This window comes from Notolepis coatsorum (assembly GCF_963971535.1).
Source record: "Notolepis coatsorum genome assembly, chromosome: 6".
In the NCBI taxonomy this organism is placed as follows: Eukaryota; Metazoa; Chordata; class Actinopteri; order Aulopiformes; family Paralepididae; genus Notolepis; species Notolepis coatsorum.
In genome coordinates, this window is record NC_140170.1 from 130,744,343 (window position 1) to 130,755,195 (window position 10,853).

The window sequence follows — 10,853 nt, forward strand, 5'->3', positions numbered from 1 at the left end:
AGGGGGAGACATTCGGCAAATGACGGCAAGTCCGGGAATCGAACTCGGAGTCAACCAGATCCGTGACGCAGCACGGAGTTCCGCGACGCAGCGCGGTAACATGGTGTGCTACTGGAGCACCCCTAAATTGGTTCTTAAAGCTAGTAAAACTAAATGTATGCTGTTTTCTAGAGACAGAAACATTGAATTTGATGGTTTACACATATCTACCGTAAGTGGTTCTAGCATCGAGTCACTGAGGCGGCGGTTACACCTTTCGTATCATTTTCGTATCGTCGTCATATGCGTTTCGCCGCGACGTCGTGCGCCTCGAGTCACACTTTCGTTTTTTTTTCGTTTTTGTCACCCGAGCACACTGATGTAGTACACTGCCAAAGCAGTAGGTGGCAGTAGGTGGCAAACATGAAGGCAATTTCAACCAATCAGAACTTGAATGTGCCTGCAAAGCAAATGTCAACAAGGCGGCCACCATCTTTTGCCTAGTTACCCAATGCAGCAATTCTTTTTCAGCAAAGCCTAATAAAAGTGCAATAAACAAAACGGATACATTCACTGTGTTCTGCCTGTCATTTGTTGATGAAACAAAACTAACATCAACACAAGTGACCACCAAGAGCGGATAGTTTAGTCTAAAAAAAGATCGGTAGCATTGTTAGCTGCATGCTAACGTCAATGGAGTATGCCATTATAACAATATAGCATTGTGGCTAGAAGCTAACGTTAGCTCACGCTACTTAGCCAGCACCAAACTGATGATATCGCGAGCTATCAGTAGTTGGATAACATTAGAGACAACGCTGTGTGTATTAAACAAAGGTGAATAGATGACTGGGCCATTTTGTTTAATGCTTGTTAAGTTGAAAGAGGAGCTCTGAGCTAACAGGGTCTGAATCCTGATAGCTCACGTTAGCCAGCTGCTCATGCAATCGGTAATGCTAGCAGAATGAATGGATGTAAACTTTATTTAACATATTGCATATGGGTACAATACAATATGGCTCAATACAAACAATTGTTAAGGGAATGCAGACTGTTGTAGCTTGGACTGGGGTCCTTATAACAATAACTTGACAACACATGGTAGCTGAAGCTATTTGGGACACGGAGCTATGTCCCAAACACACACACTGTTGTCACCGGAAGGGCACGCAGATGGTATCTACTGCGCATGGGCGTTTTCGCAACAACGGCTCCGTGCAGACTACACGCTGTTGACGGCGCGTATTTTAGCGTTTCTCCAAAACGCAAACACAATTTAGCGTTTCAGCCGTATCCACAAAAAAACGCCAAAAAACGCATTTCTGTGTAATAGGGACATGAAACGTATTCAAAAACGTATAAAAAAACGCCAGGAATACACTAGTCTAACCATGGCCTGAATATAAATATCTTGGTGTGGCTCGATGATAAATTTACATTTCAATTCCATCTGGACAACCTTGCCTCCAAGTTGTGACAGAAAATTGGCTTCCTATACAGAAACAGAACCAGCTTTCCTTTGATTAGTAAGATGAGAGTTGTTGAAGCAGTTTTCTTATCAGTCCTGGACTATGGTGATGTAATTTATAGGCATGCTGCAGCCTCAACCCTTAAATCCTTGGACTCTGTATATCACTCTGCCCTCAGATTCATCACTAATGATAGATACGACACTCGTCACTCTGTCCTTTATGAGAAGGTTGGTTGGTCCTCACTGATGAAGAGGTGCAACCAACACTGGTATTTGTTAATTTTAAGGCCCTTATTGTTAAGCTACCTCCTTATACTACATCATTATTGGAATGGAATTGTGGTACCTATGGAACCCACTCTAGTGACTGGCTGGTCCCTTGACTTTTCTCGGAACAGAGTCAATCTGCATTTTGTTATGATGCCCCTAGCTCATGGAATGAACTATGAGCTCCAATGAGTTTAAAACCTTGATCTCCAACCTGTCAATCAAGTTATATGTTTTGATTGATCGTTATCCTTAATTGTCTTATTTTATATTCTGTGATTTTATGCTTTTTTTTTTCTTAACCCTCGAGGCATCTTAGTGTCAACTGGACAAAAAGTGTTTGTGAATAGCGTTGGCTAGATTTGATGTATATGCCAAAAAAGTAGCTCAGTATCACATCTTGGACTCACATTACAATAATCCATGTTTTTTTTTTTTTTTTTAAACAATCACTAACACATCGACCGCCAGCAGCAGGGGGCGCTGATCCCCCTTCAGCGCCAGGTCTTCAATGGATATCGTTTTAGAATGCCAAACTTGCGAGTCCTAAAACTATATTTTATATTATAGCTATGGATCTAATAACACTGTTGACTGTCAGTGAGTTGCTTCTGGTCAACATCCGTACATTTCCGTTTTATACCGTTTTGAATATGAGTGGTTTGGGTGATTCTGAGTAAATCCCATGAAGGACGAGAAAAAGGCATTTTACTGTAATCCAGTTATCACGTAATTTTTCGGCTGATTATCTAATCATCCTGAAATCAACGCTAGATTATTGGTATTATGTCTCCTTGTGTATATATGAAATGTTGCTTCGACCGCGGGCCCCTCCCCATCATATGTATATACTCTGTCAGGATCTATGAGTAACAGTACTGTATATTTGGATACCGCATGTCACAAATGTATCAGTACTAAATACCTATATGTCCCTATGCCATAAATATCATGTATGTTGAGTGTCATAAATGTCTATGAATTGAAAATGGGGGACCCTGATGTAAACAAGACGAACTTCTTTCTCTGGTCTGCATCCCCTTAACAATTGTGTGTATTGAGCCGTACTGTATTGTACCCATTCTGCAATCTGTTAAATAAAGTTTTCATTCATTATTCATACACAGAGTCGACACACACGGTTTCGATCGCGGGGGAAATAAATATCCGATCAACGCAATATTGGATATATAGAGTCCTTAATAATAATAATAATAATTTAGGACCTGCTCCGAGGTCACCATTTGGCACACATGCGAACCATGCATACAATGCGTATCTGCGATTAACCCATCCCGTCGTCCTTCCCCCCCAAGGGCAGCCGGGAGCAGACAGGCGCCACGTGAGCCGCGCCAGGGGACCAATCCAAGTGCTCCTGTCCGTCTTCGTCAAGGACGCCACAGCGTTAGCGATCTTGTTGTTGTGCATGTTTTTCCATTGGGTTTATCTTATCGGGGGGGGAAACCCTTGCGAGCACGGGGAGAACATGCAAACTCCACACAGAAAGGCCTGGGAGATACCCCACCTGGGTAACTGGCATCATGGAAACCTGGTCCCCAAGCGGGATTCGAACCCTGGACCTTCTTGCTGGTCTCTGATGTAATGCAAAAAAAAATATCCAATTATTTGATCGCCATTCCAATTATCCACAGCGATCCTGTCCCCGACATTACCGAGCGTGAACGGGCGGCCTATTGCTTAATAACAGCAGTTATTAACAGCAGTGCTGCCGTTGCTTCCGCGTTTTCCCTGATTGGCTGCGACACGCCCCGCGGCAGAGCTTGCGGCATTATGTAACCGCCCTAATCCGCCATGATTTTCATTCGGCGCTCAGCTCACCTGGCAGAGCAGCGGTCCTGCCGTCCGTTGTTGACAAGTTCGAATCCAAAAAAAATAATTTAACGTGATTTTTTTTTTTAACGTGTATTCTTTCGCCGGTTAAGGTTAGGCATGGTTAAGGTTAGGCATTGTTTCGGAGTTGGTTAAGGTTAGAACGGTTAAGTTTAGGCGCTGTTAAGGAGCTGGTTAAGGTTAGAGTTTGTCTTAGAGAATGGCAATATTCTTTCTATGGTTAAGGTTAGGCATGGTTAAGGTTAAGGTTAGGCATTGTTTCGGAGTTGGTTAAGGTTAAAACGGTTAAGTTTAGGCGCTGTTAAGGAGCTGGTTAAGGTTAGAGTTTGTCTTAGAGACAGCCTATTTCCGCACTGCCGCTCTCCCGCGTTGCCGCGGTCACATGGTCAAATTGTCACATTCTTGCACTGCTCCGCTGTTAAAAAGCAACACGCGAACGGGCGGGCGGGGTTAGTGGTCCATGCCATCGTTGTAAAGGCCTGCCTCCCCTGAGTATTTAAACCCCGCCCCCACGGCTCAGAAAACACACCAGACTATTTCTAATGGAGTGCAATAGCTCTGCAAGGCAGTAGAGGGCGGTGTTGACCGTCTGCCAGCTCAGACAGGGTCTGAAGGGTCTGCAGAGGCTGCAGCCATGAATTATGAATAGATATAGCGAATAAAAGATAACGATTTTTGGCTATTCGCATGGCAGGCAATAACGAGTTAACTCGTTCTTGGCAATTAATGTTTTAAGCGCGTGAACAACAAGTGTCACACCTTTCACCCTAGTGTCAGAACTGGACAGGTTGACTCCCATGTTAAACACATATTTTAAAATTAGATTTAAATTAGTTTAAAATTAGAATCATTCATAAATAACATGATAAAATGATGGTTGACAGGGCGGCTGGGTGGCGCAGCGGACTAAGGACTCGTCACCAACGCGAGAGACACTGGTATCGAATCCGGCTGTCGGCGTTGCCTCCGGCTTGGCCGGCTGTCATACTGACTCAATTGGCAGAGTCAGCGGGAGGGAAGCCGGTGGGTGGGTCCGGGTCGTTGTAAACAGAGACTCCTACAGTTCGGTCGGGGTGCCTGCACAGCGAGGGAATGATTTGGAGGGAGGTAGTGTGACCTTCCACACGTTACACTCCCAGTGAGAGTCCGTGCTGCCAGGTGAAAAGAAGTGGTGGGCTGTCGGAGGAAGCATGCGATAGTCTCCGCCCTCCCAGACCGACGGTAGGGGGTAGAGTGCGCAACGACCAGGAAGGGGATTGGGAATTGGCATAACTAGGGATGCTCGATATTGGCTTTTTTACCGATACCGATATACCGATATTGTCCAACTCTTAATTTCCGATACCGATATCAACCGATACCGATATATGCAGGGTCCCCCCCCCCCCCCCAGAAAAACTTAATAATTTCAGGTCATTAACATTAGTTATGTCTTGTTATGGAATTAACATAACATTATGCATACTTTTGACAATAAATTAAATCTGAATTTGTTCTTACTTGCCTGGGTAAATAAAGGTTATAGAAATGTAAAAAAAAATTAAAATATTTAAAACCGATACCGATATTTTCCGATATCACATTTTAATGCCAATATCGGCCGATAATATCGGTAGGCCGATAATATCGGACATCCCTAATAACAACTAACATTGGGAAGGGAGAAAAACGGAAAAAGAAGGGGGAATGCCTGGTGAATGCCACATGCAAGCCCCTAGAGCAGGGGTGGCCAACCAGTCAGAGATTAAGAGCCACACAAAATACTGTGGTATCACAAAGAGCCACACCATTATACCAGCGTTTCTCAACTTTTTTTTGTCACGGCACCCTTCATGTGTTTAGGTCTCACCCTCTGGCCTCTGAAGTTGCTAATGTCTTTTTTATTTGGGTTGCAAAATTACTAAATCACTTTTAGCCATTTAAAAAAAAAAGTCAAATGTTTATTTAAAAAATGTTAAGCACATGTATAGTCAATTGGTCCTGTTGTTCAGCCTCACAATGCTATTTGATAGTAAATGTTTATGCACCTGAAGTGAAACAAACCCCCCCACACTAAGCACGCTCCCTGGGCCATGCTCTAGGGCAGTGGTTCCCAAAGTCGGGGTCGCGACCCAAAGGTGGGCCGCGAGCAGCCACGGGTGGGCCGCGAGATGATTTTAATTTTTTTTTTTTTTTTGTCAGGCCACTGAACTTAGAAGCAGGCCAGGACAGTGTTTCTAGTTGTATTCTAAAATTCTATTCTATTGTATTCTAAAATGTGACTATATGGTTTTATATTAACTTAAATAAATAAACAAACGAAAAATCTACTTATTTCAACGAACATTTCAAACTAAATAACAGATTAAATCAAAGACTCTTCTTCCTCCGCCAGCTTAAGAAATACAGAGTCAATAAACATCTCTTGCTCCGTTTCTACCAGGCCATTATACAAAGCATCCTCACCTTCTCCATAACTGTTTGGTACAGCAATCTGGACACTCACTCAAAAAACAAACTACAAAGAATCATCAATAAATCCTCAAAAATAATCTGCACCCCCCTCCCTTCCCTCGAATCACTCCACCGCCAAATCACAATCAGGAGAGCCAGGAAAATCATCTCCGACCCCACTCACCCAGCACACCACATCTTCCAGCTGCTGCCCTCCGGGAGGCGCTACAGATCCCTGACCACCAAAACAACCCGGTTCAAAAACAGCTTCTTCCCCACTGCCATACGGACACTGAACTCCCTGTAGCACCCCCCCCCCCCCTGTAGTACCCCCCGCAACCCCCCTTACCTCTGCTGACATGGACATGGACAAACTCTGAACTATATCTATGTAATTGTGTTTTCTTTTATGTACGCTGTAAGTGATGTTATATGTTCTATGTTTTTATGTTTTTATGTTGGAACTGCTATGAAATCTGCACTGAAACTAAATTCCACCAGCCTGGCTGGGTGGTCATTAAATAAATTGAATTGAAATTGAAATTGATTATGCACGTAAAACGCTAAAAACAACCGAAGCAACAATAGTATTTTAATGAGGCTATTATTATTATCATTATTATTTTGCAACAAGTTAGCCCTCTCATAAATAGCACATATAAATGAATAACTAACTTGAACTAACTTAATAGGATTGAAGTGATATTTGGCATAAAAAATCGGTCGCCTGGCAAAAAAAAAAAAAAAAGGCCAGACGATGTGCATTGGGCCGCGGCTCTCTGACGCCTTATTTTCTGGGCCCTGGCCTGAAAAGTTTGGGAACCCCTGCTCTAGGGAGAACATACCCATGCACCACCAGGCTTAGCATATGGCCCCCCAAATCTCATACTCTGCCATTATCAGACATCAAAACATGGATGGAAAATAACTCAAACTAAACTGCAATAAATCAGAAATCATCATCGGTCCAAAATCCCTCACCAGCCACACCCAGGATTTCTCCCTAAATATTGATGGTTTCATTGTCACCCCCTCCACTCACGTCCGCAACCTTGGCATCATCCTGGACTCCACCCTTTCTTTCCTCCCCCATGTGAACCACATAACCAAAATGGCCTTCTACCACCTCCGGAACATTGCTCGTCTCCGCCCCTCCCTATCACTCTCCGCTGCTGAAACACTGGTTCATGCATTAATTTCATCAAGACTGGACTACTGTAACAGCATCCTCTACGGCTCACAACACTATCCTCAATAAACTCCAATATGTCCAAAACTCTGCTGCCCGCATGCTCACCTCCACCCGGCCGTCGCTCTCATCACATCACCCCTGTCCTCCACGACCTCCACTGGCTTCCAATCAAATACAGGATACAATTTAAAATGCTTCTCATCACATTTAAAGCCCTCAACAACCTTGCCCCTGCCTACCTGTCCGACCTCCTCCACCGTCACACACCCACCCGTCGCCTTAGGTCTGCAGATGCCAACCTCCTAACACCTGCTCCGGACCTGGGGCGACCGGGCCTTTGCTGCTGCTGCCCCCTCCCTCTGGAATGCCCTCCCCAGCTATATCCGTGATGGAAACACCCTGACATCTTTTAAATCAGCCCTCAAAACCCACCTTTTCAATCTGGCTTTTGACCTCTAATTATTTTGTTCTGTTTTTTAGTTTTGCCAGTTTTGTATAAAGTAGTCTTCTACCCATGTAAAGCGTCTTTGAGCACCTGGAAAAGCGCTATATAAAATAGATGTATTATTATTTGAACGCACCAGGCACACTCACCATGAATATTCAAAATTATACTAAGTGTCAAATTACTGTCATACTTTGAAAGTCCAAAATAAGTGGAAATACACATATGAAAACTTATAAATAAAAAGAAAATCATTTTTTATAAAAATCCTGAATATGAATGAATATTCTATATGTATGGTGAGGACTGAAGTTAATGATATTCATGAAAAAATATTGGAATACATGAAAATTATGTTTTTAATGAGATGTCAGTTTCGGTCACTAGGGACAGATAGTGCATTTTTTGAAGGGTGACTCAAGGGTTAACTGTACGTATGTAAATTAGTGATGTCCGATATTATCGGCCTACCGATATTTTACATTTCTATAACCTTTATTTACCCAGGCAAGCAAGTAAGAACAAATTCTGATTTAATTTCTTGTCAAAAGTATGCATAATGTTGTGTTAATTCCACAACAAGAGATATGTAATGTTAATTACATGAAATTATTCCGTTTTTTGGGGGGGGAAACCCTGCATATATCGGTATTGGTTGATATCGGTATCGGAAATTAAGAGTTGGACAATATCGGTAAAAAAGCCAATATCGAGCATCCCTAATGTAAATCAAATCAAATCTATTTGTAAGGCCCGACAACACACGTTAATGTCCCCATGGGCCGGACACGTCTTCTTTAACACTTTCAGTGCCCAGCAACATTTAGTGCTTGAATGCCCACCATCCACTTCAATGTTAGCATTAATATCGCCTAATCTATGTTTTAAATTATGGCTATGTGTCTAATCTGCCCGTCGCTTATCAATGACAAAGTTTCCAATCAACATTGTCGAAGCGGATTGTTTTTTTATCGGTTCATTTCCGTTTGATAGCATTTTGAAAAGCCCTCGTTTTCAAGAAGAAAAAAATAATCCGTGATAAACGCCCTGTACTGTAATATTCTAGAACGGTCATTTTTCGGCCTGTTTATGAATCGTTTTCAAATAAACGCTAGATTATCGATAGTATATGTGTACGTATGCACGCTGGTGCCGCGAGCTGAACATTTATTCTCTTAGTTCCTGATCGCTCGCAGTCAAACAGCCATATCACATATAGGGGAAAATCTTATATCTCCGTGAAAACAGGTCAGATTATCCTAAGACTGGTAAAATAGATTCCTTACCTGAGATCAGATGGTATCCAAATGGATTATTCCAATTCCTGATCGCCATTCCAAAAATCTTTTTATTGATCCAACGCGTATACTGTAAAACACATATTACACGCTGTGCTGAGGGTCCACAATGAATCTGATCGGCTCCGGTTACATGCGTGAGAAGTAAAATGTGGATTCCGGAGTTTTTTTTTATCATCCATTTTCATTGAGTCCAATCCAAAAGGGTGCATTACCATCTGGGAGACGATAGGGGGCGCTTTTTTCACATCTGAGCGCCTGGTGGGGTTGGTTTACCAACGGTAGACTCGGTTGATGAAATATGAATTCAGATCGCTAATTAAAAAAATAAAACAAGAATTCTCGTGATGGGCATTCAGGGGGCGGGCTGATAACCGGAGATATCTCTTGATGGGCATTCAAAGTGTTAAACAAGTCAAGAAGAAACATAACAAGTCAAGAACAAAACAAGAACACCATAAGGTCCAACAAATTTTAAATAAGTGCAAATAAATTAATGCAATGCGAACACTCCCAGACATACCCCACGCGAAGGTAAGGAAAAACTCACTAAAACCTAACAATAGGGACAAATGCACCACAGGCAGTGTGGAGGAGAGAAACCTTAGAAGGGCCATTCAAGGGGGTATCTCCCTTCTTAGATGTCGTGATAGTAGTGTTGCAGACTGACAGTTGGTAAGCATGCACGCATGTGTGTAGTGAAACACAGATGAGTGCATGCAATAGCAACTGAACATTTTGAAAAATGAAAGATAGAGCTGATGGCAATAGAAAACTGAACATTTTGAAAGATTAAAGATAGAGCTGATAGCGAATCTATTTGAGGCACAGGGGCGGCGCAAAGAGGGTCCCGTCCTCCCCGTCTTAATCACGGGACGTTCAACACTCCGGTCATCGCTCCGAGACAGCCGGAGACAGGGAGATAGGGGGCGGCGCAGAGAGGGTCGCAACCTCCCCGACATCATCGCGGGACGTCCAGCACTCCGGTCACCACTACGAGACCGCCGGAGACAGGGAGACAGGAGGGCACGCAGAGAGGGTCGCATCCTCCCGGTCTTCATCATGGGACATCCGACACTCCGGGACAGCAACTCACAGGGAGACGGGACAGGCGTTAGACAGCTCGTGTGATTGTAGTGGGCGGACATAGCAATAGATAGAAGTGGTAAGCATATACGTGAATAGAATAGATATGAAGTAAGCATAGTATGTGAATAGAATAGAAGTACTTAACCCAGCAATGAAACCACGTTGACAGACCACAAACCATGTTGACAAACCACGGACAGAAGACGGTAAGGAGCTGATCCATGGCCTCGGTGGTGCATGTAGAGCAGTCACTGCAATCTTGGCCAAGACCCCGAGGCATCCATCACCTTGGTCAGCACTACGAGACAGGCACTCAGAGAGAAGGGGGGGGGGGGACAGGGGTTAGAGAGTTCCCATGTTTGTAGTGCTGCAGAAAAGCAGACGGGAGAAAATAGACATCTTAACTAAACTAGACAGATTAATCTAAAGGCCAGTCCCGCAGGTGAGATCAGGGTAGGTTGACGGAGAGAGAGAAAAGATGGGTCTTAAGCAGGGATTTAAAAGCTTCGACAGAGCAGGCGCCCCTGACGACGGCAGGTAATTTTTTCCACAGGTAGGGTACACAATGTGACTGTAAATAAGGGAAACCTCAAGTTGCCTTTCGAGTTTAAATAAAAGTTTGAAATGAAATGTCTGTTTATACAAAACAACAATATCGGTAATAAGGGAAACGTTACAAAATAACTGTAAATGTTCTTGTTTGGTTGGTATTCCTTGTTCAGTGGGTGCATGAATCTTGTTGCTTCAGGTTTAACCAGTTTGTAGTAGGTGGCCTACAGTTTACTTGGCAGTATGGCTCAATGCGTTTAGGGTGCTCCCTGCCGCAGG